At 41.1% G+C, this 20932-nt stretch overlaps 1 protein-coding gene and 1 long non-coding RNA gene across 4 annotated transcripts in view; one reads left to right on the forward strand and one right to left on the reverse strand.

Moving 5' to 3' along the window:
* CNTN3 (contactin 3) overlaps positions 1-10754 on the reverse strand; it is a 348839-nt gene extending 338085 nt beyond the window's left edge. For all 3 annotated transcript variants that reach the window (XM_045493570.1, XM_045493569.1, XM_045493568.1), the window contains exon 1: positions 10655-10754. The gene's annotated coding sequence lies outside the window, so the exon portion shown is untranslated. The remainder of the gene's footprint in view (positions 1-10654) is intronic.
* A 330-nt stretch (positions 10755-11084) lies between these two features.
* On the forward strand, positions 11085-20084 carry LOC123605897. Its single transcript, XR_006715984.1, has 3 exons — positions 11085-11171; positions 17644-17757; positions 18294-20084. It is a non-coding gene; the product is annotated as an uncharacterized LOC123605897 (long non-coding RNA).
* Positions 20085-20932: the final 848 nt, after the last annotated feature.

Consider the following 20932-nt stretch of genomic DNA (forward strand, 5'->3'; position numbering starts at 1 on the left):
GTATCTATGCCCTTGACCATGTGACTTTGCAATAGCTGCCATTAAATGGACAGAGGACAGTTCCGTACCCTTGGCTTTGAGTTTGGCCATGATTCTCATTATGGCCAACAGAAGATAGCATAAGTGATAATAATCCATGAGTGACCAAGATCTCTTATGATTCCATCTGTCCTTTTGCACCTATGCAATTGGAATGAGAATAGTTTCTACCAAAGGATTTCTCCTTCAGCCTGTGCCTCAGAATAAGATGCTGAATTATCTGAGCCATTCAGATGTGAAGCCTGAGCAGAGAAACCCAGCTTGCCCAAGCCAAGCTCTGCCAACTCCTAGCTGACCCATAAAAACATAAGCAAGACCAACTGAGTTCAGGAGAGCTACCCCAGTCTCTCACAAAAGTGAGAGCTATATAAATTTCTCTTAGGTTACCGAAGTTTTCTGGTTAGTTTCTGTAGAGGATTATTGCACTTAATAGCTAATTCGTATAAGTGAACTTCATTCTGATTCACAAATATTCCTTCCTCACCCCTAGATCTATACGCGAAATATGTTTCTGCCCCTCACCTTGGGCATGTAGTTTGTCAATAGTATATCAACCTGTGATTGGACTCAGCAGAAGCTCTAATGTGCTGGGAATAGTTTGGTTCAACGTTTTGCACTTGTGCCAGAAGTGTGGTGACTAAAATAAATCTTAGGTTTTCAGCTTTATTTCATAATTAGATAAGATTTGGGGGTACAGTTCTTGTGGAAGGGTTGAGTATAACTAGTGTACATGAGACTGAAAGTGTATTTTGTGTGTAGAAGACTAAGAGAGGTAGATTATGGTGGATTACATTATTATTTGTAAATGCACTTATCCTCTTTCTCCTTTATCAGCTCTACTATGACTGCTGGCCAAAAAAAAGTGTGGGAAAAAAAACCCAAAAAACCTGACATATGACCAGTCCTAGGCAAAGTTTTAAAAGCAACTTCACAGTTCAAGTAAGCCTCTTGGGTTTCTGCCTTCTGCTGTGAGAATGTGTACCAGATAAGGGCCTTTCTTAATCTGGCTTCCCCAGAAACAAAATCTGAGATGAGAAGGGTCTACTGAAGAATGCTCTCGAAAGAAAAGTATAAAAAAAAAGCATGATGAGGCAAAGGAGGATCCTGAAATTTAAAGTACTGTACATGAGGCCTCTGTTGATCCTCAGGGGCTTTCTGGAGCTGGTATAGGCTTCAGAATTGTCCTAAATTAAAGCAAAGGGATCAGGTTTTTGTACCCAGGCAGCGGCCTCTCATTGGCATGGACACCACCTAAGAGGAAGCATAACCTTGCCTGAGACAGTTCCCTCTGCAAAGGGAAGTTCCCCAGTGAGGGATGAACCTGTGAGCTATTAGCAGCCTATCTACCAAGCAGACATGGGTAGGTGTCTGAAGCCCTACGCTGGTAGACCTGGATGGAATGCCATGCTATACACTGTGTGGCTGTACTTCTGCCCGGAGCCCAAAATGAAAAGCCACATGGAGCAGGGACACAGTCAATCCACAGCATGGAAGAGAACCATGCTGACCCAACTCTGACCCACAGCTTTTCAGGCAGGTGAATAATATCTGTCCTCCGAAGCCTAAGAAATTTTTGGATTATTTCTTACCAAAGAAAAGTTGATGGATACACTTATAAAACAACAAAAAGAAATTAGACTTCACATTTTAAAAATATGTACTTACATTTTTTGATAGAGAAAAAGTGTCATATATGCACATGTGCAAGTGGGGCAGAGAGAGAGTGAGAGAGAGAATCTTAAGCAGGCTCAGTGCTCAGCATGAAGCCCAAGACAGGGCTTGATCTCACAACCTTGAGAGCATGACCTGAGCCAAAGTCAAGGGTCTGTACAAGCTTCACTAAATAAGCCACCTAGAAGCCCCTTTACTTACATTTTTTAAACGTGCTTTTTACAATTATGAACATGTATTTATGTGTGTTGCTGCTGCATAAACTACCCTAATACTTAATAACCTAAATATAACTTATTTGCTGATGATTCTGAATTTGACCTGAGTTCAGCTTTGTGGTTTGTTTGCTAATTTTGCCTGATGTCATTCATGTAAGTCAATCATCCAATGGCTTAACTGGGACTGATGGTCTTGTGTGACTGACTACCAATTCTGGCCATTAGCTAATATTGGCTGTAGGCTCTGTCTTTAGGTGGCCTCTCAATCTCTAAAAGGCAAACCCGGACATCTTTACGTGGAGGTTTCAAGGCAGTAAGAGAACAAGAACATAAGCCCCCATCACCCTAAGGCTTAGGCTCAAAATTCCCAATAACACCACTTTGGCTACATTTTTTTTATTGCTCAAATTCAAAAGGTCAGCCCAGATTCAAGGGGAAGGGAAACTGATTTATTTGCTTGAAGACAGGAGCAAGTACGCAAAGTGCCAAGAAAGGTGTGGTTGCAGCCAGCTTTGCAAACAGTCTCCCAAGGGACTGATGTGCGCTGTTTCTTTTTCTACCAATATTTTTCTCTGAAGACCGAGTTTGATCACGTTTATAGCCACCTTCCTTGCCCCTGTAAAGAACCCTCCAAACAGATGTAATCTTTTCAATTAGACAGTTGAAAACATTTACCCACTAGGGGTCAGTACTGAAGAGTCAATTCAAAAATAGAACCTGAGAGAAAGGAAGGAAACTAAGAACTCATCTGAGAAAGAGGAGGAGGAAGAAATGGGCTAACTTTACATAACATGGTATATTAATCTGATATACAATCTAAAATTCCTCCCCTTCATTTGATTTTATTCTCTTCTGGTTAATGCTTACAAAACATTTGTATTTCTTACCTTCTGAATTTTATAATTTGGTATTAATTCTATTCCTTATTCCAGTCTATGACTTTGGTGGTGTGTGTGTCTATGTCTATATATGTGTGGTCAAAATGGGGCGGGAACAGGAATAATAAGACATAATCAGATTATTAATAATAAAATGGAAGAATAAAAATAATGATTCAGGAGGAAAACCCTGTGACTAATTTCTAGAAAAACTACAGAAGATATTTCCAAGCAAGTCATAATGCAAAACCATTTATAGCAGCAGACAATCATGGCAATATTTGACTAAAAAGAGAAACATCTATATTCCAGAATTTCCCATTATATGGAAATATGCCTTCCACTTACAAGCATCTTCACAGAATATGTGGCTTGTTTCAAATAAAACCCTTCCAAATACATATATATATATATATACACATATACATATATATATATTTATAGACATTCTTTTGTTCTTTTTAAAAACTAATATTGCCACTAAGTGCTACAGAATCAACTCCATAGGGGTGATCTTTGTTTAATACTGGTGAAATAATCCAGTAAATTAGTACTAAGCATAAACATGTATATCTTTCCATTGCACATTAGAACATTTTTTCTAATGGTAGGAGAAAGTGAGAAAGAGAGAAAACCTTTGGCCTGCAAGATTCAAACTTCAAAATTATCCAGCTGACATACACAGGTTTTGGATGGTTTTTCTTAGCAACACAAAAAAGTTTCACTAAGAATAGTTGAAGAATACGACAAATTGCCTAGCATATATAAACGTAAACACTTTTGTAGGCAAAGGGAATGGGCAGTGGTAACAGCAGTGCTGTCTGCTGTAGCAAATGCCGGACTTTGGTATAAATGGGCCTTATCTGTATTCCAGAGCCTTCAGAATACTCACTGCAATTGGTAACGATTGGTAATCAGCAACTTTCTGCTGCTTTACATTCACAGAAGCGGCCAGCCCAAGTGAGTAGCAGCCATCAGATTAGATCACTAGCTATATTGTTCGGGTTGATTTTAATTGCCTGAAAAGGGTCATTACCATCTTCTGCAATATGTTAAGTTATTTTAAAGAGTGACTATTTCTATGTAAGAACAAAAATGGACCAGGAGTCTGTTCGTGTTAGAAAGTGTAAGGAAATATTCAGTAAGATAGTGGCCCTGGTGGCATAAAAATCCTGTCCAAATCTGATTACACTGACAAACACACACACTTACCTGCAGAACTTTTTAAAACTCATATGGCAAGTAAACACAGATTCCCAAGCTGATGACCACAGAGAACCACCCAAATGTCACATCCTGCTTTATAAAATGCCAAGACTTCTGTTTCCATGGCAACTTTTACATACAGGCAACTCCAAGGTGAATGAGTTCATGATATTTAAGAGCAACAGGACAAACATTTGCATGGGAAAAGGTCCATCCAAGTGGACTACTTGAAACCTAGAAGCCACTTGCAAAAATATTATATCAGAGTGTGTTTAACACGGGAACTGCAGCTATCAGGGTGTTTGTTCTTTAAATTCAAAGCCTAGCTACACAATTGCATACATGGGGTACAAGTGCACAGAGCTACACACACTCATGTAGTCGGGCTTAAAAGATGCTGATAACTACATAAGGTCTGTTGTCTTGTTAACAGTAGCACACAAATGTCAATTCCCTGGTTTTGATTTTATACTATAGCCAAAACACAATACCATTGTGGGAGGAAGCTGGGTGAAGGACAGACAGACCTCTCTGTACTATTTTTTGAAACTCCCTATGAGTGTAGTTGCTTTAAAATAAAAAGTTTAAAAATATTAGTCACCAGGTCTCATCACCGACAAATAACTCAGAAAATCCTGTAAAGGATCAAGGAATGCCCGTTATTTCAACAGAACAGTTAATGTTTCTAGAAAGATCACTTAGTTGGGAAGCAGTGAGAGAGATATGGAATATCTCTATAAGGATAAGGGGGCTTTCTGTGTGTGTTTTTTTTAAGTAGGTTTCACACCCAGTGCAGACCCCACTGCGGGGCTTGAACTCATGATCCTGAGATCAAGACCTCAGCTGAGATCAAGAGTCGGATGCTTAATGGACTGGGACACCCAGGTGCCCCAAGGGGGCTTTCTATTGAAGGACAATTGGTAAGACTGTTAAATGCCCACAAGCCTGTCTTCCCCCATTTATAACTATGTAGCTCTTGATACTTTAGGAAGATGTACTTTTGATTTGTTGTGAAGCATTTAGTTATTTCTTTCATATTCATTGTTTTACTCTAATAAATAATGGATCTTGAGAATTCCAAAATTACTCCCATTGCACTAAACTAAGACCCTTGCATCAAGGACCAGCCATCAGTACCGACAACCAAAGCTTATGCCCCCTTAGGGCATATGTTTGTCACAGAATTTTTCTAAGTTCAGACCATATCAAGATATTCATCTGTTGTCAATTAATAGTTTGCCACCCCAAAACTGTGCAAAATACAATAAAATCTTTAAATTATACACTAAAAATTTTAAGTCCAATAAAAAGAAGCCATAACATAAATAACTACAGTATAACTGCACGTGAATAAAAGAGATCAGCTCATCTTTTTTGATTGTGCAAATAGTCACCAAAACCCTAATATGCCGTGCCGCTCCATGCACAGACTATCAGGAAAGACAGATATTAAACAATTGCACAGTATCAATTGAATTCCAATCCATTATCCCTCTAAAGAAGAAAATTTTAAAACATAGGTGAGAGTGGAAGCCACACCTCCAAACCTAATCTGGAGGACACTAAAGGCTTCCCAGAAAAAGTAGGATTAGAATTAAAGAGCATTCCTGGCAAAAGTAACAGTGAATTAAGGGTGGACATGAGTTGAGATGTGAATGAGGGGCTTGGAGTTAGAGCCAAGGGTACAGGAATCTTGAAGCCAAAAGCAACATCCTGAGTTTTCAAGAAAGTTTTAAAAAGCTCTGTTAAGTTGGAAGTTCAAGGATGGGTGAGAAAAGAGAAGTCTCATGCAGACCGGCTCCATCAGTGGCATTTTCTCTGTAGGCTGTGGGTGTCCAATGATACAAGGTTTCTGGTTCATGGAATAATACAGCAGCATGTGTCAGAAAGACTGGAGAGGGGTGCAAGGTGGTTTCTTGATCTGCTGCATTTAGTAAGAACTTTAGGTACGAACTGCAAAGGCAGTAAAGGGCTTGGAACCCGGCTGGTAGATAATCACACTAATGAATGTTCTTGTATTTTTAATCAGTTGACTGGTTGCAGGGACAAAAGAGGACAGTACCGAAGACCACTTGGTGCCATGTGCCTTGAGGACCACAATGAGAAAAGATGAAAGAAGGTATCACCTTATGCTACAACCAGCTTGGGAGGAAAAATGATGATTCCCATTCTGACACAATGGCTTTCAAGTAGCAGATATCCAAAAGTTCTAAGAGATCTTAGAGCAAGGTGACAGAACACTCTGTAAAAGTCAGCTGCAGACCTCTGCTGAATATGAACATGACAGACAGGATCTCTGGTCACAGGGGTGCTCCAGCCGCATGTTATAAACTCAGCACCCTCAAAAGCATAGTTCCCATGGGTTTATCAAACTCCATTGTGAGCCAGGTCCTGTGATAGAAGCTGCTTTTGCAATAGTAAGTAAAACAGATGTGGTGACTGTTCGTAAGATGGTTACAGAATAGTAAACAAGGAATCAGATGAGGAGATAGTTTCAAGTTATGATAAGTGCTTTGGGCGATATGAACAAAAAGAGACAAGCAGAGGGATTAGAGAGCACTGTTTCAATAAATATTTATATTGTGACCAAAGGTGTGATCAGCTGTCAAACTCTATGTGGGGTGTGCGTGTGTGCATGTGTGTGTGTGTGTGTGTGTGTGTGTGTGTGTGTGTGTGTGTGTTTGGGGGTAAAGGGCAGAATAGGCTACCAGGCAAAGGGATAAAATAAACCCTAAGATAGGAAGGAGGTCAACAAAACTGCAGACAATGGAGAGAAGCCTATGAAGTTCTTTCTCCCCAAAGCATGGCATGAGATGATGTTGGACACAGGGGTAGTGTTTAAATCCTACATGGCTTTGTAGATATTCAATAGTTCTGAATGCCATATAGAATCATTTAAGTGCTTTGAGGAGAGGAGTATTAATTTAACTTACATTTAAGAAAAAAAATACTGCCCTGACTAGCGTGCAGATAATGATTTGGGGGAGGAAGCAAGAGAGGAGACAGAGAAACCAGTGCAGTTTTCCCTTGGGAGGAGATAGTGATTTGGAATAAAATAGAATCATGTGAGTGGAGATGGACAGAAGTGGACAAATCTGAGAAATATCACAATCGAAAGGGCGCACAAGATCTGAGTTGGACTAATTCCCTAGAATAAGAGTATTTAAAGTATTGTAATGGTCCCAAGCACTCTTTTTTCCCAAAGATAGCATACCGACAGCCTCATTTATCAGCAATATAATCAAAGTGGTTTTTGAATTACAGATTTCATCCCCGAACATTTGAAAGGCAATCAAAGTCAAGCAAGTTAGAAAAACAAATGGGACAAATTTGTTCTCCTGTTTTAGAACACAGAAAATTTACAATCTGAGTTATAAAGGCACCTAAGAGAGGGCTATGGAATTGCTATAACATATATAATCTATTACTCAGAATGCCAATATGTCTGCAATAAGGAATATGCATACTTCCTGAATTATTTGATCCTACTTAATAAAAGAGTCATTTTTTCTCACTTTTTGCAAGGCAGCCTCTTGCACAGTAAAGATTCTACAAATATTTACATTCCAAGTAGCAGAGCTGTTTGAGATGCCATAAAGTTCTGCCAGCACTTCTATTACAAACCCTTATTTCTTGTTTATAACATGTACATAAAAGGGGAGAAATAAAAATGTACCATGGATTGGAACCTGGCATACAAAGTTTCGACTAGGGGGAGGATTGCTCCTGCAGCAAATTTTCAAAAGAAATGTTCTGCTATATTTAGCAGATAAATGGGGGAGTGGTGCTACAAACCAAAAACCACTTAGCATAGTTGATTTGTTCCTGAAATTTTTACACAAATTAGATCTGAGACTGAGATCTGTTACACCTTAATTTCAAAGAAATGTTCTGTCTTCAACTATCCTGTGGCCAGCCCAATGCTCTAATTACTGCCAAATATCTTTGCAAAAAGGATAGTATCTCAGGCAGTGTTATCAAGCATAAGAACTAGTCTACCAGCATTAAGTGACTCGTAAGTACATTTTAAAACCATGGGAGCACCTCTGAAAAACTCACCTTCAAAGAGACAAACTCCATAAGATCAAAAGGCTTGAAAGTGAACTGGTGGCAGTAATTGAATCAGAGATGGCAAGCAAACATGGCCAGCATCAATTAATCCTTCTGCCATCTAACTGTCTCCATACTGGGAGTGAACATTATTTTACTGCTAAGACCTTACTAACCGGTGACTAGAAAAACACAGAACACTGAACCAGCCATGTGCATAATACAGTGATATACAGAACTGGCAGCTTTAAAAGGGCAATTATATCTGTATACCATTTCGGCACAAAACATTTCAAGAGCTAATGAGAACTTCAAGTTTCACACTTAAATTACGCAGTAAAAACAAAGAGAGAAGATGCGTACCGAATGTGTGAGGAGTTAGGAACTTATAAAAGAGAAGGACGCTTATTTTGCTAGCAGAGCGAAGAGGCTATTAGTTTGTAATAACTGGGCATATATGAAATGTGACAGTGATAAAATTGAACATAAATCAGCAATGGAAAGGCTACAGCTTGCTGTCCGTGGCTAATCTTTGCTCCAAGTGAAATTGCTCAGCACTTTGGTCCTATTAAATGTTTTGCTGCCATTTTAAGGAATAATCAGGCTATCCGGGTGGGTTGTGAAGGATGCTGAAAAGTTGAGAGTTCTCTTGGAGAATGGACTTAATGCCTTCATGTCTTTGTGCTAACATTACTGATATCCAGACATTGAGAAGAACATGGAGGTGAATGTTATTGTCTGAGGCAGCCAGTGCCTGCATCTATTGCCCTACAAATCAATTAGCCACTGTGTCTGTTATACCACCTTCAGACAGGAGGGCCACACATATGCATTTAGCCTCACCATTTACCTAAAACAAAAATGTGTAGCAATTCACTCTAGCTCCCGGGTGGATAGTGATCATTTCGAGGGTCCTCAAACTACATGTTGAATCTCAACTGACTTGAAGCAAACACTCAAAGATCATTAAGTTCTGAGCAAATATATTTCCACTGGCAAGGCTGAACCCTATCAGATATCTTCTATGAACCACATTTACCAGAACCTGTCCCATTGCAATCAGTGACTGGCACATATTAGGCACTTTGTAAATGTTGCTCAAATGGATATGAATATTAACCTACAGAACCTCCTCCCTGGTACCACAGCCCACCAAGGGTTAAAACCACAACCTCAGATGTCAGGTAACTGCAGCCAAAGCCATGTTACTGTTAGTAAACACAACTAGCAAAGCAAAAGTAACACATTTGACTTCAGTATTGAGACATAATAGCTCTTCCAAAGGCAATTATTCCTTTCAAACACTGTAGAGCTCTGACTCATTGTTCTGATTAATTCTTGTTTTTTAATCTATTTACAGATCAAGATTCTTTTTCAGCTCGTGTGATATTCATCTCTGTGGGGGTAAACAGAAACCACAGCTTGTAGAGTCCTCCTACTTAATATATATAATATATTATATATATTCCTGCTTAATCATTTTTAAATTATTTCTGGATTTACCTACTCACCATATGAGCTGGGGTTTCTGACCTCCCTCCTGAACATCACACATCTCCCCTCCCTGCTCTCCTCTCTGCGTTGCTTTCTCTAGCTCTGTTTTCCTCACATCATGATTTCAGGTGAACAAACTGGCCACCCCCTTCCCAGAGCTGTCTGTCCCCCTCTCTTTGGCTCGGACCAGAAATTGACTCTCTTCACCGTAGCCGGTACCATTTTGTTACTAAATCATTCCTCTGGGCACATCTCCTTGTTGTACATCAATAAGTAAATGCAGTACAGGGAAGGACAGGCGGATTGGAGGGTCGTGCGGGGCTTTGCACAAGCACAGCCCATAAACTGTTCATTCATTTCAATCAGTCAAAAAATTTTCTAAATGGTGCTGTGTCTCGGGGTACCCAGTTGACACTTCCTGGTTTCCGTTCCTGGTAGTCTGTTAGCCGCTTGGTTAGCTTTGCACGGCTCCTTAGAGAAGAGAAAAGCAGCCAAGACCAGGTCCGAGCTCAGGAAATCTGGACTATAGCCCATTCCAGACAAAACCTGGCAAATACACGCGGCAGAAGATTCTGTCCAAGACTGCAGATTGAAAAGTGGAAAGAAAATGAGGCTTGGAAAACTTGGTCGCTAATCGAAGAATCCTCCGCCCTAGTTTCCCCAGAGCTGGAGAGGAGGGAGAGGTTTGTGGCAAAAAGCTGTATCACATCCACCCCCTGCACCGCGGACCTAGGATTCATCTTAAGTACCCGTGCATTTCACAACTTTTTTTTTTTTTTCTTCCAACTTCACTAGCCAAATCCGCTGAGCTAAGGGCTAGCCAGTGGGACCCACCTCGCATTTCCCCACGCTGGAGGTGGAGATGCAAAGTGTTCCCATCCTGGAAACCAATCCTCGCCCAAGAAGAAAAAAATTATCTCCCCAAAGCAAATCTGCTCCGAGACGCATCTTTTATTCTCCACTCGTCGGGGGCACATCCCCGCAAACAAACTAACTTTAGGGCTAGGAGCCTTGAAGCCGGTGCGTAAAGTTTGCCAGGGCAGGTGTCTCACCGTAGTGCCCGGGGCCGGCGCAAGGGGCCGGGACTCTGAGACTTACCTGATTTCTGCAGCGCACGAGGCGCCCGCTCCGCCGGTGCGCCGGCCGCCGTTCTCCGGGGCCTGGGGGGCCGCCGTGCGCGCCCGCGCGAGCCTCCGCCGCAGCTCCCCGGTCCGCGCCGTTCCTGGCCGAGCCTGCGGCGCCTGCCCGCCGCCGCCGCCGCCGCGCGCCAGGCTGCTGTGGCTGCTGCCGGCGCCGAGCAAGCGCTGCCTGCGCCTCCGCCGCCCAGGCTCCGGCTCCAGCGCGGGCACTGGAGGGAGGGGAGAAGGGGCGGGAGGGAGGGGCGGGAAGCGCGGCAGAGCAGCCAACGGGGTCCCGCGCCTAGCGCCGGCGGCGCCCCCCGCGCCCCCGCGCCGGCCAGGAGCCCGCGTCTCCCTGCGCTCTGCCGCGTGCGCCCACGTGCGCCCGGCCTCCGCAGGGCCCTGGGCGGCGGCGCGGGATGGGGAGGCGGTCAGCCTGTCACCGCTTGGTGGCCTCGTGCGCGCACAGCTGGGGCCTGGGGAGCACGGGGTTAAAGGTAGGAATTCCACTTCTAGGAAAGCCTCCTACAGCTGCGCTGCCGAAAGTGCGCAGAGCTTGCCACTGTCCTATTAAGGCGGATAATTATTAAGGCTTCGCTGTGTACCAGGTAGTGGACAGCGCAATTTAAGGGAATTGGTTCACGGCGTCCCCGGAGCGACCCTGAATCTATTATTGTCTCCTGAGTTAATGATGAGGAAATTAATTTGCCTAAGGCCTCAATGCGTCAGTTATAAGAATAATCACAATTGTGTTCTGACAAGGGCCCTGTGAGGTGGGTCTTACCTGCATCTGGCTAAGTACATGCAGGCAGTGGTTGGTGAGAGCACCTTGACTTCCGGTGAAAGCCTGCTGGATTCGTAAGCCCTCGCATTGGGGAAACTTCCTTCCAGTGCCCGGGCAAAGGTTGTTCAGCGAGCTTCACTTGTGAGTGATAAACATTTGGAAACAACCTTTCTGTCCATTATTAACAGAGCGTCTAACTAAAATACAGTGGGATACTTTGGGATATAAAGCAGCATCTATAGAGAGGGAGGTACATGTACTACTATTGGCATAGAATGACCTTCAAGAGGTCTTGTCAGGAGAAAAGTTAGTTCTGGAAACATAGTTACAGTTTTTGTGCTCATTTGCGCATCTCCGTATGCATATTTATGTGTGCACAGTTTCTAGAAGGATGTCCTAGGATACCGTTTTAACAATGCTCCTTGTGAGTAAAACTGTAATTGGGGCTGAATTTTATAATTCTTTGACATTGTTTTAAAAAGGTATCATAATATCATAAGTTTACTTTCCCTTTGTGGTACAAAAAAAAAAAAAAAAAAAAAAAAAAAACTAGTCATGTTTGTTTAATTAGGCCTAACAAATTCCCAGCCCTGTCTCCTCTTCTCTCCCGGTGATTCCTCCTGTCAGGGGACAAAACTCATCATCAAGGGCATTACTCTGGGTGAAAGAGACCTGAGAGGGGGTTTAAGGGAAATGCCTGTTTTGACTATTTCTCATTCTTGCTCTTTTACCCCCCAAATAAGTAGCCCTGCCTGGTCCCCTGCAATTCACAATATAATTTGAATTGCTGGGAGAGCTCTGGTTAAGGGCGGGGGGGAGGGTGGTAAAAAAACAAAAGGCAGAGCCCAGGTCTGTAAGTGTAGGGCAGGGCTCCCTACAATCATCCCCACAGGCAGGGCACTGACTATTCTCGGTGGCAAGAAGAAATTGCGTCAAAGGCTTGAGCGGGACAGGGTTCCCCTCAGAACTACTTCAGCAGTGATTTTCTCTCCCCCCATGAACACACAGTAGGGTCCTGGAATACACTGGGTCACTTTCTCTGATGTTGGCCATTTTTGTCCAACTTCTCACTTTATCGGGAAACTTTTCCTGTTAAGAGTCGTGGCTGGATTACAAACAACAGCAACAAAAGGTGGCTTTATTTATGTTTGAAAAGGGGGGAGGCAAGGATAGATACAGCACGCTACTATAAATAAAATAATGTGCTTTTCCCCATCAGAATTAAATTGCAGTAAATTTGGGCTCCTTAATGTCTCTCTACTTAGGAAAAGAAAAAAAAAATAGAACAGGTATGGAAAGGTTGTTTATGGTCGTTTCAGTTGTTATTGGTTACTGTAAATAATCTTTTTGCTTGCAATCTGGGAACATGTTGGCAACCCCCCCGAGTGTGACAAAATGTTTTATTGAGTAGAACTGGTGTATTCTGGAAGGAACTGAGAAAATTTCACATGCAGATTATGCTGATGCCTGGCACCTAGCAGGTGCAATTACTGCCATGCCCACATCCATCAAAAGGAGTGCTTCTTTTCTTAATATTTTCAAGTTGATGCCTTATAATGCATTTTCCTTCTAATGCATATGTGTATACCCTGTCCGGCGGGAAGAGAAAGAGCGTTTTCATCAAGGAGGGGGACGTGGCCCCAGGCAGCAAAATGACAGGGGGAAGACGGGAAAGAAGCTTCCGAAATTAGAAATCTAAAGCTGAACCCCTCACCACCCTCTCCAAATAATTAGTCATTTCCAAACTCAGATTACATTCCCTATGCTGGTGAAAACTGATTAGTACTGGAAAGGGATTTAATGGACTTTTTAATCTATGGTTGCAGCAGAAGGGGGGGCATCTTAAATTTGGAGGAGTTATGATGAACATTTTAGTGTGAGCCACAGTTTCATTGGCAGAACAGGTAAGAGGTGTATAAATATATGTATTTAGAGAGATACGCATCATTTTATTTCCTCTCTTTGCTCAAAATGTAAAGCATAATGTGAGTCAACTGAAAACCTGATATTTACCAAAAGTTGATACACAAGAGCAGGTTTAAATAAAATTCCCATCCAATTTCTGGGCCGGAAGCCCAGGAAATTAAAAAAAAAAAAAAATTAAAGGCACATGTGGGTCTTCTCAGTGTGAATGCCGGATGGAGTTTTTATTGAATTTGGCCTCAACTGATTGTAGCATTATAAGCAATTCTGCAGTTACGTTTCAGCAGCCATTTAGATGGCAAATCCTTTTTTTAGGGTATTATAACTAAGAATAATAACTTCCTTTTTATATGGCACCTTTTATATCAAAGCACTTTAAAGTGTGCGATCATCTTCCCATTATTAAGATACCCCATCTGTGTTGGAATATAGAAGCCATTTCATGCCACTGACACCACATCACAGTTATTTGTTTGCCTGTTTATTGTGTAGCAAAAGAAAAAGAAGGAAAATATCTGCTAAAGCCACAGCCTGACACTCTCGGGTAAAAGTATAAATTGGAATGTAGCCAAGTTACTAAAACATACCTATTTCTATAAAAAGAGGTGTGGAGCCTTTCAGTTCCCATGGGTGGAAAGACAGGTCCTGTGGACATTGCCACGTTACCATCACAAAGTTCTTGCTCATGTCCAGATGTAGCAATCGTGCTGCTGAGCATATGGAATTGTTATCTCTAGTGCCGGGGTGCATGTTTCAGGGGGTTCTTTCAGTCAAACTAAAAAGTATTAGTACATTATCAGAATCCAAGCCAGAGTAAGAGTAAGATGGCTGCGATGACTGGATAAGACAAGCAAAAAAACCTTTTCATGAAATTTTCACTTTAAATGTCTCATTGTGTAGTGAATATCCTTATTCAAGCAAATTCTCCACTTTTCTGGCGAGAGGGTCAAATTGGAGGATTCTGGAAACTTGAATGCATATAAAATGCTTAGCACTGTGCCTGGGACTTAGCTCTGAATACTAATCAAACATAACAAATTCAGGTACCTACTCATTTGTTTTCTCCTCTGAAGAAGTTTGCTGAATTTCCTGTCTACAGTGGCTCTGCTGTCATTCTCTATACTTCGCAGAACATATCCCTATGTGACATTTTTTTTTTTTAACATCTGTTTTGTATTGCCAGAATCCCTCGCTAGAATGAAAGCTTCACGAAAGTAGGGACTTTGTTTTGTTTACTGCTGCGTTCACAGCCCCTGGCACGTACCTGACATATACATGATAGGTGTACCACAAATGTTTAATGATTGAAAGGACTTCCAATGTGCCAGGCACTGTATTAATTGCTTATACACAGTACTTTGCAACCCTCACAACAGCCCCATGGAATAACTGTTGTTTTAGCACCTTTTTATAGATGAAGGCACTAGAACACAAAAGTGAAGTTATGTATTTGGAAGCTCTTTCTTCGGAGATTACGCGAGGTATGGGTAGCAGGACTTGTCTTTGAATCCAGGGGTTGAATGCCAGCCTCTGCTCTGTGTACATCCCTGTAAGTTTGAGTAGATTTTGTTACCCATCTAGTCCAGCCCTTCTCACACTTTAATAATGCCTGCTACAGGGAATCTGATTCAAATGCAGAATCTGGTTGAGCAGGCCTGGGGTAAGGCCCAAAACTGTGCATTTCTACCAAGCTCCGAGAAGATGCCAGTGCTGCTGGTCCCCAGACTAGACTTTGACGAGCTAGGATATGGTCCAGAAATTTCACGCGAACATATAAGCCAGCTGGCACATTCCAAACTTTAGGGATGTAAATTAATGGGAGTTAAAAACAGTTATTTAGAATTACTTATGAAACCATAGAATTCAACTTTCTTCTTCTAGGTTTACGGTGACTAGTCTGGAGTACAGTCTCAATAAATATTAATTTTGCATACAGAAGAAGAGACTGAGGCACATAAAGTTTATGTAACTTTCCCCAGTTCAGGGAAGGTAGAGCGAGGGAGCCTGCTACCTGTCCTCTTCTCTTTCTGATCAGAAGTCTTTGGCTCCTCTCCATCAGTTTCTTGAAGGTAGATTTCATGGAAATTTGAAATGGTAACATAGTGACAAGGTTAAGAAAGTTGGTAAAGAGGGTGTCCACAAACGTAGTTAGCAATTTAGCGATTGCACTTTGGTAGGGATGAGGATGTTGCAAACTGTGAAAAAATGGGGCCATTTGAAGTTCACAGCTCTTAAATTGAAAACCTAGGGGCACCTTGGTGGCTCAGTCAACCAAGCATCGACTCTTGATATCAGCACAGCTTGTGATCTCGTGGTTGTGAGATGAAGCCCCACGTCGGACTCTGTGCTGATCACGGAGCCTGCTTGGGATTCCCTCTCTCTCCCTCTCTCTCTGCCTCTCTCCTGCTTGTGCTGTCTCTCTCACACACAAAATAAAGAAAGAAAAATTTCAAAAAAGAAAACCTATAACCTAGCACCCTAAAGACAACTGCATATAAAGACTCCCTAATGTATGTGACTATACAAAAGCAATGTAGGTTTCAAATTTGGTAACTTTATTTATGTTATTTTTTTTTCCTCAGGTATAAATGAGAATAACACTGTCTTTCCCATTTAAATATGATCATGTTTTAAAAAAGAAATTATTGGGGTGCCTGAGTGGCTCAGTTGGTTAAGTGTCTCACTTCGGCTCAGGCTATGATCTCACGGTGCATGAGTTTGAGCCCTGTGTCAGGCCCTGTGCTGACAGCTCAGAGCCTGGAGCCTCCTTCAGATTCTGTTGTCTCTACTCTCTGCCCCTCCCCCATTCATTCTCTTGCTCTCTCTGTCTTTCAAAAATAATAAATAAACATTAAAAAAAAGAAATTATTATATACATGTCACTTCACTGAAACTATGAACTTTGTTCAAAGTGGGTTTATGTTCCATGATTTTATTTCATTGTTTCTTTAGTATGCGTTTTAATAATTATTTTATCAGTCTATCTAAAATGCTTTCCCCAAGACTGCCAACATTTCTTGGAATAAAGATGAAGATTTTTTCATATGCTAAAATGTAGAAAATATTATTTATATATTTATATTTTAATTCTGTTCACATTGCTATTATGATGCTAATTTTTTGACAGTGGTAAATTTATTGACATTAAAAGTGGGCTTCTGCTCTATGTGTATCTTTGAAATTCTTTACATACCTAAAAACAGCTTAGCTGATATGTTTGAGATAAAGGGCATTTTCTAAACTTGAGGCAAAAGAAAATGCTTCACAGGGAAGTTTGAGAATGAAAAACAAAAAGTGTTCCTTTGTGAATAAAGGAACTTGTATTTTTAAGTATTTTTTTAAAGTGTATTTGTATGAAGTATAAAGAATGAAAATAATGATTCTTTTAGTTGCCTCTAGCTGCTAGAACAAATTACCACGGACTGGGTGGCTTAAACCACTAACATTTATTTTTTATACTTCTGGAGGCTCCGAATCTGAGGTCAAGGTGCCAGCATGGTTGGGTTCTGGTGAATGTCCTCTTCCTGGTTTACAGATGGCATCTTGTTGTATCTTCGCATGGCAGAGAGCAAAGAGAGAGTGTGTGTTCATGTGGGAGCAGGAGAGTGCAAGCCGGCTGTCTGGTCTCTTCCTGTAGAGGGCACTGATTCCTTTCAGGAGGGCTCCACCCTCATGACCTCTGCACCTCTCAAAGGTTCTACCCCTTAATACCATCACATTAAGGCGTAGGATTTCAACATGTGAATTCTTTGGCTGAACACAAGCATTCAGTCCATAACAATGATACAGAGTAGGTTGAGGTGAACTACTGTGATAGATAGAAAACATTGTAGCGCCAGCTAAGAGACAAGCAAGGAGAAGTTTGTGTTGATTTAGCGGCTACCATCAGATCCTTATGAGCCTACAGAGTAGTATGAAATAACATTTGACAACATTTATAGGCATCTATATCAAATGGGTTTTTCAGTTTCTGAAAAAGGCAACATAAGAAGTAGTTTTCTATTTCATCCAGTTTACCCCACTGAAATACTTTTTCTGTAATAATCTGGTGAGGCATTAATATGAGTAGCCGTAGATATAAAATAACACAGAGTGATCCATTCTGTCGTCATTGTAGAATATCTCATGATGACCACTTGATCTACAAAAATAAGATCTGTTTCCTCTATTTGCTAGTCACTGAGCACTACTGTGAGAAAGGAATCATTTCTGTACCTAGTCACAACCAGCCAAACACCATGAACCCTTTCCTTCCTCTACAGATTGGTGGGTGAGCAGCTGATATCTCAGGTTCTGATGCCTACCTCGGGACCTTTCCCATGGCCCAGCACACCATACACATTAAAAATGTTCATGGAATGAACATGCATCAAGTGGTAAGTTTCTAAAATTCTTTTTGATTACATGTCACTCATTTCGATCATGTACTTTTGATATATTTTTTTTCATTCTTGTCAAAATGATTAAAGGAAAAGAGATTTTTCTCATTGAAACACATACTTCGTTATGCTAAAATATCCTTTTGAGAAACTAATAACTAGAATCTTTTAGCCTAGTGGTTCTGAGACTTTTGCTGCACATTTGAATCACTTGGGGGACTTGAAAAATCTAGATGCCCTGGCTGTACCTCATGCTCATTAGTTTGGAATTTCTGGGGTTTTGTACCCAGGCATCAGTATTTTTAAAACTGCTCTTGTGATTCAGCTATGTGGCAAAGTTTGAGAAGAATCATGGGTTAAGTTAGCCAGCACCCCCCCACACCAAAAGGTGTACTGAAGGTGTTACCCCCCCCCCAGTACCTGTGAACATGACCTTATTTGGAAATAGGGTCTTTGCAGATGTAATTAAATTAAGATGAGGTTTTAACGGATTAGGATCAACCCTAATTCAGTGACTGCTGTGCTTTTATAAGGAGGGGAATTTGGATACAGACATATGGAGACAGGGGGATTCTATGTGAAGATATAGAGACAGACAGACACAGAAGGAAGGTGGCCATGTGGAAATGGAGACTGAGAGTAGCACTGTGCAGCAGCAAGCCAGAAAGCACCAAGCATTTCCACATGCCACCAGAAGTCAGAAGAGCGTCGTGGAATAGACTCTGCCTCTGAGCCACCGAGAAGGAACCCACCCTGCCGATACCTTGATTTTGGACGTCTGGCTTCCAGAACTGTGAGCAAATACATTTCTGTTGTTTAAGGTACTGAGTTTGTGGTGACTTATTACTAGCAGGCAAATACAGCACTTCTTAGTCAAGCCAAGGACCAGGCTGGCTTGCAGTATGTGGTTCCTCCTTTCATCTCCTTTAGCCATGGAGTTGAATTAGTGGGTGGGTTCTAAATTAATAGCCGTTTTCACGGGCTATGCCAGAAGAAATATGCTACCTCCTTTTTACTCCTTCATGCCCCGCCACTGCCATTAAGTCAGGCAGAAAAATTCTAAGCACTTATTTTGATGAAACATTTCTTTGGGTCATTATAGTTGTAAGTATTAGATTTTGCCATTTGCTATTTCAAGCATTTGCTTGCTTACACACTTCCTATCATGGTCCGTAAAATACTGTGTGAGTGACATTACCGTCATATTTTCTAACCAAGTCTACTTGCTGCCGAATGTAGTCAGTATAACCAAAACATTTTAAGGTCAAAAACAATGAAGAAGAGGGAGACTCCTTTTTCTCAAATCTTTTGGCTCAGATAATAAGTTCCCAAATATGTTTTCCCATAAAACCATCTCTTCTGTTGTTTCTTTACTTATTATGAAATGAACCTAAAAACCAACCTATTTAAAGACGAGATTGAAGGAGAGTTTAGGTGACGCTTAACTATCTTCAAACTGTTAGCACAATTTTCCACAATCACTGGAAAGACAAGTGTAGGAATGAGTTGGTCATGGATGCCAAAAGTTAGTAATCAAAAGCAACTCTCTTCCCAATAAGTCATTTTAGATAACTGAGTAACTATGAGTGTGACATGATATTCTTATGGAGATAATACTCTGGTTATAGCTCGAATGTGTGCAAAACTTCAGGGCCAGTCTAGAAAGTTTATAAGCTAGAACCCCCAAAGTGACTGTTGTGTGTCTGACACCCCGGCGAACAGAAACTAGAGCTACAAATGCAGGTATGCAATCATAAAAGCATTGGGAGAATTATCAAGTGACGTGTTATTTTGACAGTTAAAAAACTCAAAATAGAAATAACTTACATTTAGGGGTTAGGAAGTCACATGGATGAAGTACCACTGGGGGAGAGAAACCTTCGAACTTCTCTTGTCAAAGATTGCTAAATCTTTGAAATAAGCATTACTAATATTTTTGGCTAATTCTCTTTTGACCACCAGGCAAATGCATTTTGTTGGGGCTGTTCCTGGCTTTTACATTCTCACGATCCCCAGCAGGAAAAACACACATAATAAAAGGGAGGTGGAGGAATAATATTACCCAGGCGATTGCCTAGGAAAAGAGCTCTTATGCTTTAAGAGCCAAAGTATTTTATACACAGCTAATGGCTGACTGACTACATGGTGTGTGGCTCCAGGTGTGAAGTGAAAACTGTGGAACCATTTTTTCAAAACAAAGGGAAAAAGTGTGTGTACCAATAAAAGCTTTTTTCTTTCTCCCATGGTCTGTCTCTCTTGAGTTGTGATGATGTTTTATATTTGCTGGTTAATGTTGTTCTAAGTAAAGGAGAATTTAAATTGTTCATTTTTAGCATGAAGTTCACCGTGTCTCTTTATGTTGTACGTTGTCAATTTCAAATGCATGTATAAAAGTTTTTAACTTACATGCAGAACTTATGGTTTGTATTCTGTGGCTTCTACATGCATAGCATAGGTATTTTGTTCTTCCCACAACAATAGAAACACTGGACAAAGCTAACTCAGCTGTTGTTACTTAATCTGATTTGCATACATTTTACCCATACTCTAATTTTGGCTCATTGATGAAGAAGGAAAGAAGGAAAGGAGAAGGTAACATGGGTTGTCCTGGCATTCACTCTCCTCCGTTGTCATAATTTTCACATGCATGTTGGCTAGTACAGGGAAGTCGTAACATGTAAGAAAAGACTTCATAGGTTCTTTGGTAGTATTTCTGAGAATGCCATTGCTCTCTTTCTGCATTTGAAGCAAAATTCTAATTACAATGGAAAATGTGGCCTCTCAGGGCTGTCAGCACCTTGCTTACTCAGTTGTAGACACAATCAGCTTGCTTTTTACTCAGCTTGGGTCTGACTGAATTCCCACACAGAATGGGTGTGCTGGAAGTCTGTGCATATGGAGCTCGGTGAATGGTGCATGTCAGACATTCAGATTGTACATATATCCTCTGCTGATGCACATACCCTATTGTCCAGTGGATTTCACTTACAGAACACATGTTCAAATATAAAATTACTGAGGCTTTCCAGACAGCCACAGCATAGCATTAAACCAAAAAGAGGACAGCTACATAGGTAATGCTGGTTGCCCTGGGCAAAGCCAATATGAGCCTGTAATTACAATTTTCAAATTTAGCTCTGCCTTTTTAGCATATGATGTCTTGGACTTATAT

This window comes from Leopardus geoffroyi, chromosome A2, assembly GCF_018350155.1.
Source record: "Leopardus geoffroyi isolate Oge1 chromosome A2, O.geoffroyi_Oge1_pat1.0, whole genome shotgun sequence".
NCBI classification, from domain to species: Eukaryota; Metazoa; Chordata; class Mammalia; order Carnivora; family Felidae; genus Leopardus; species Leopardus geoffroyi.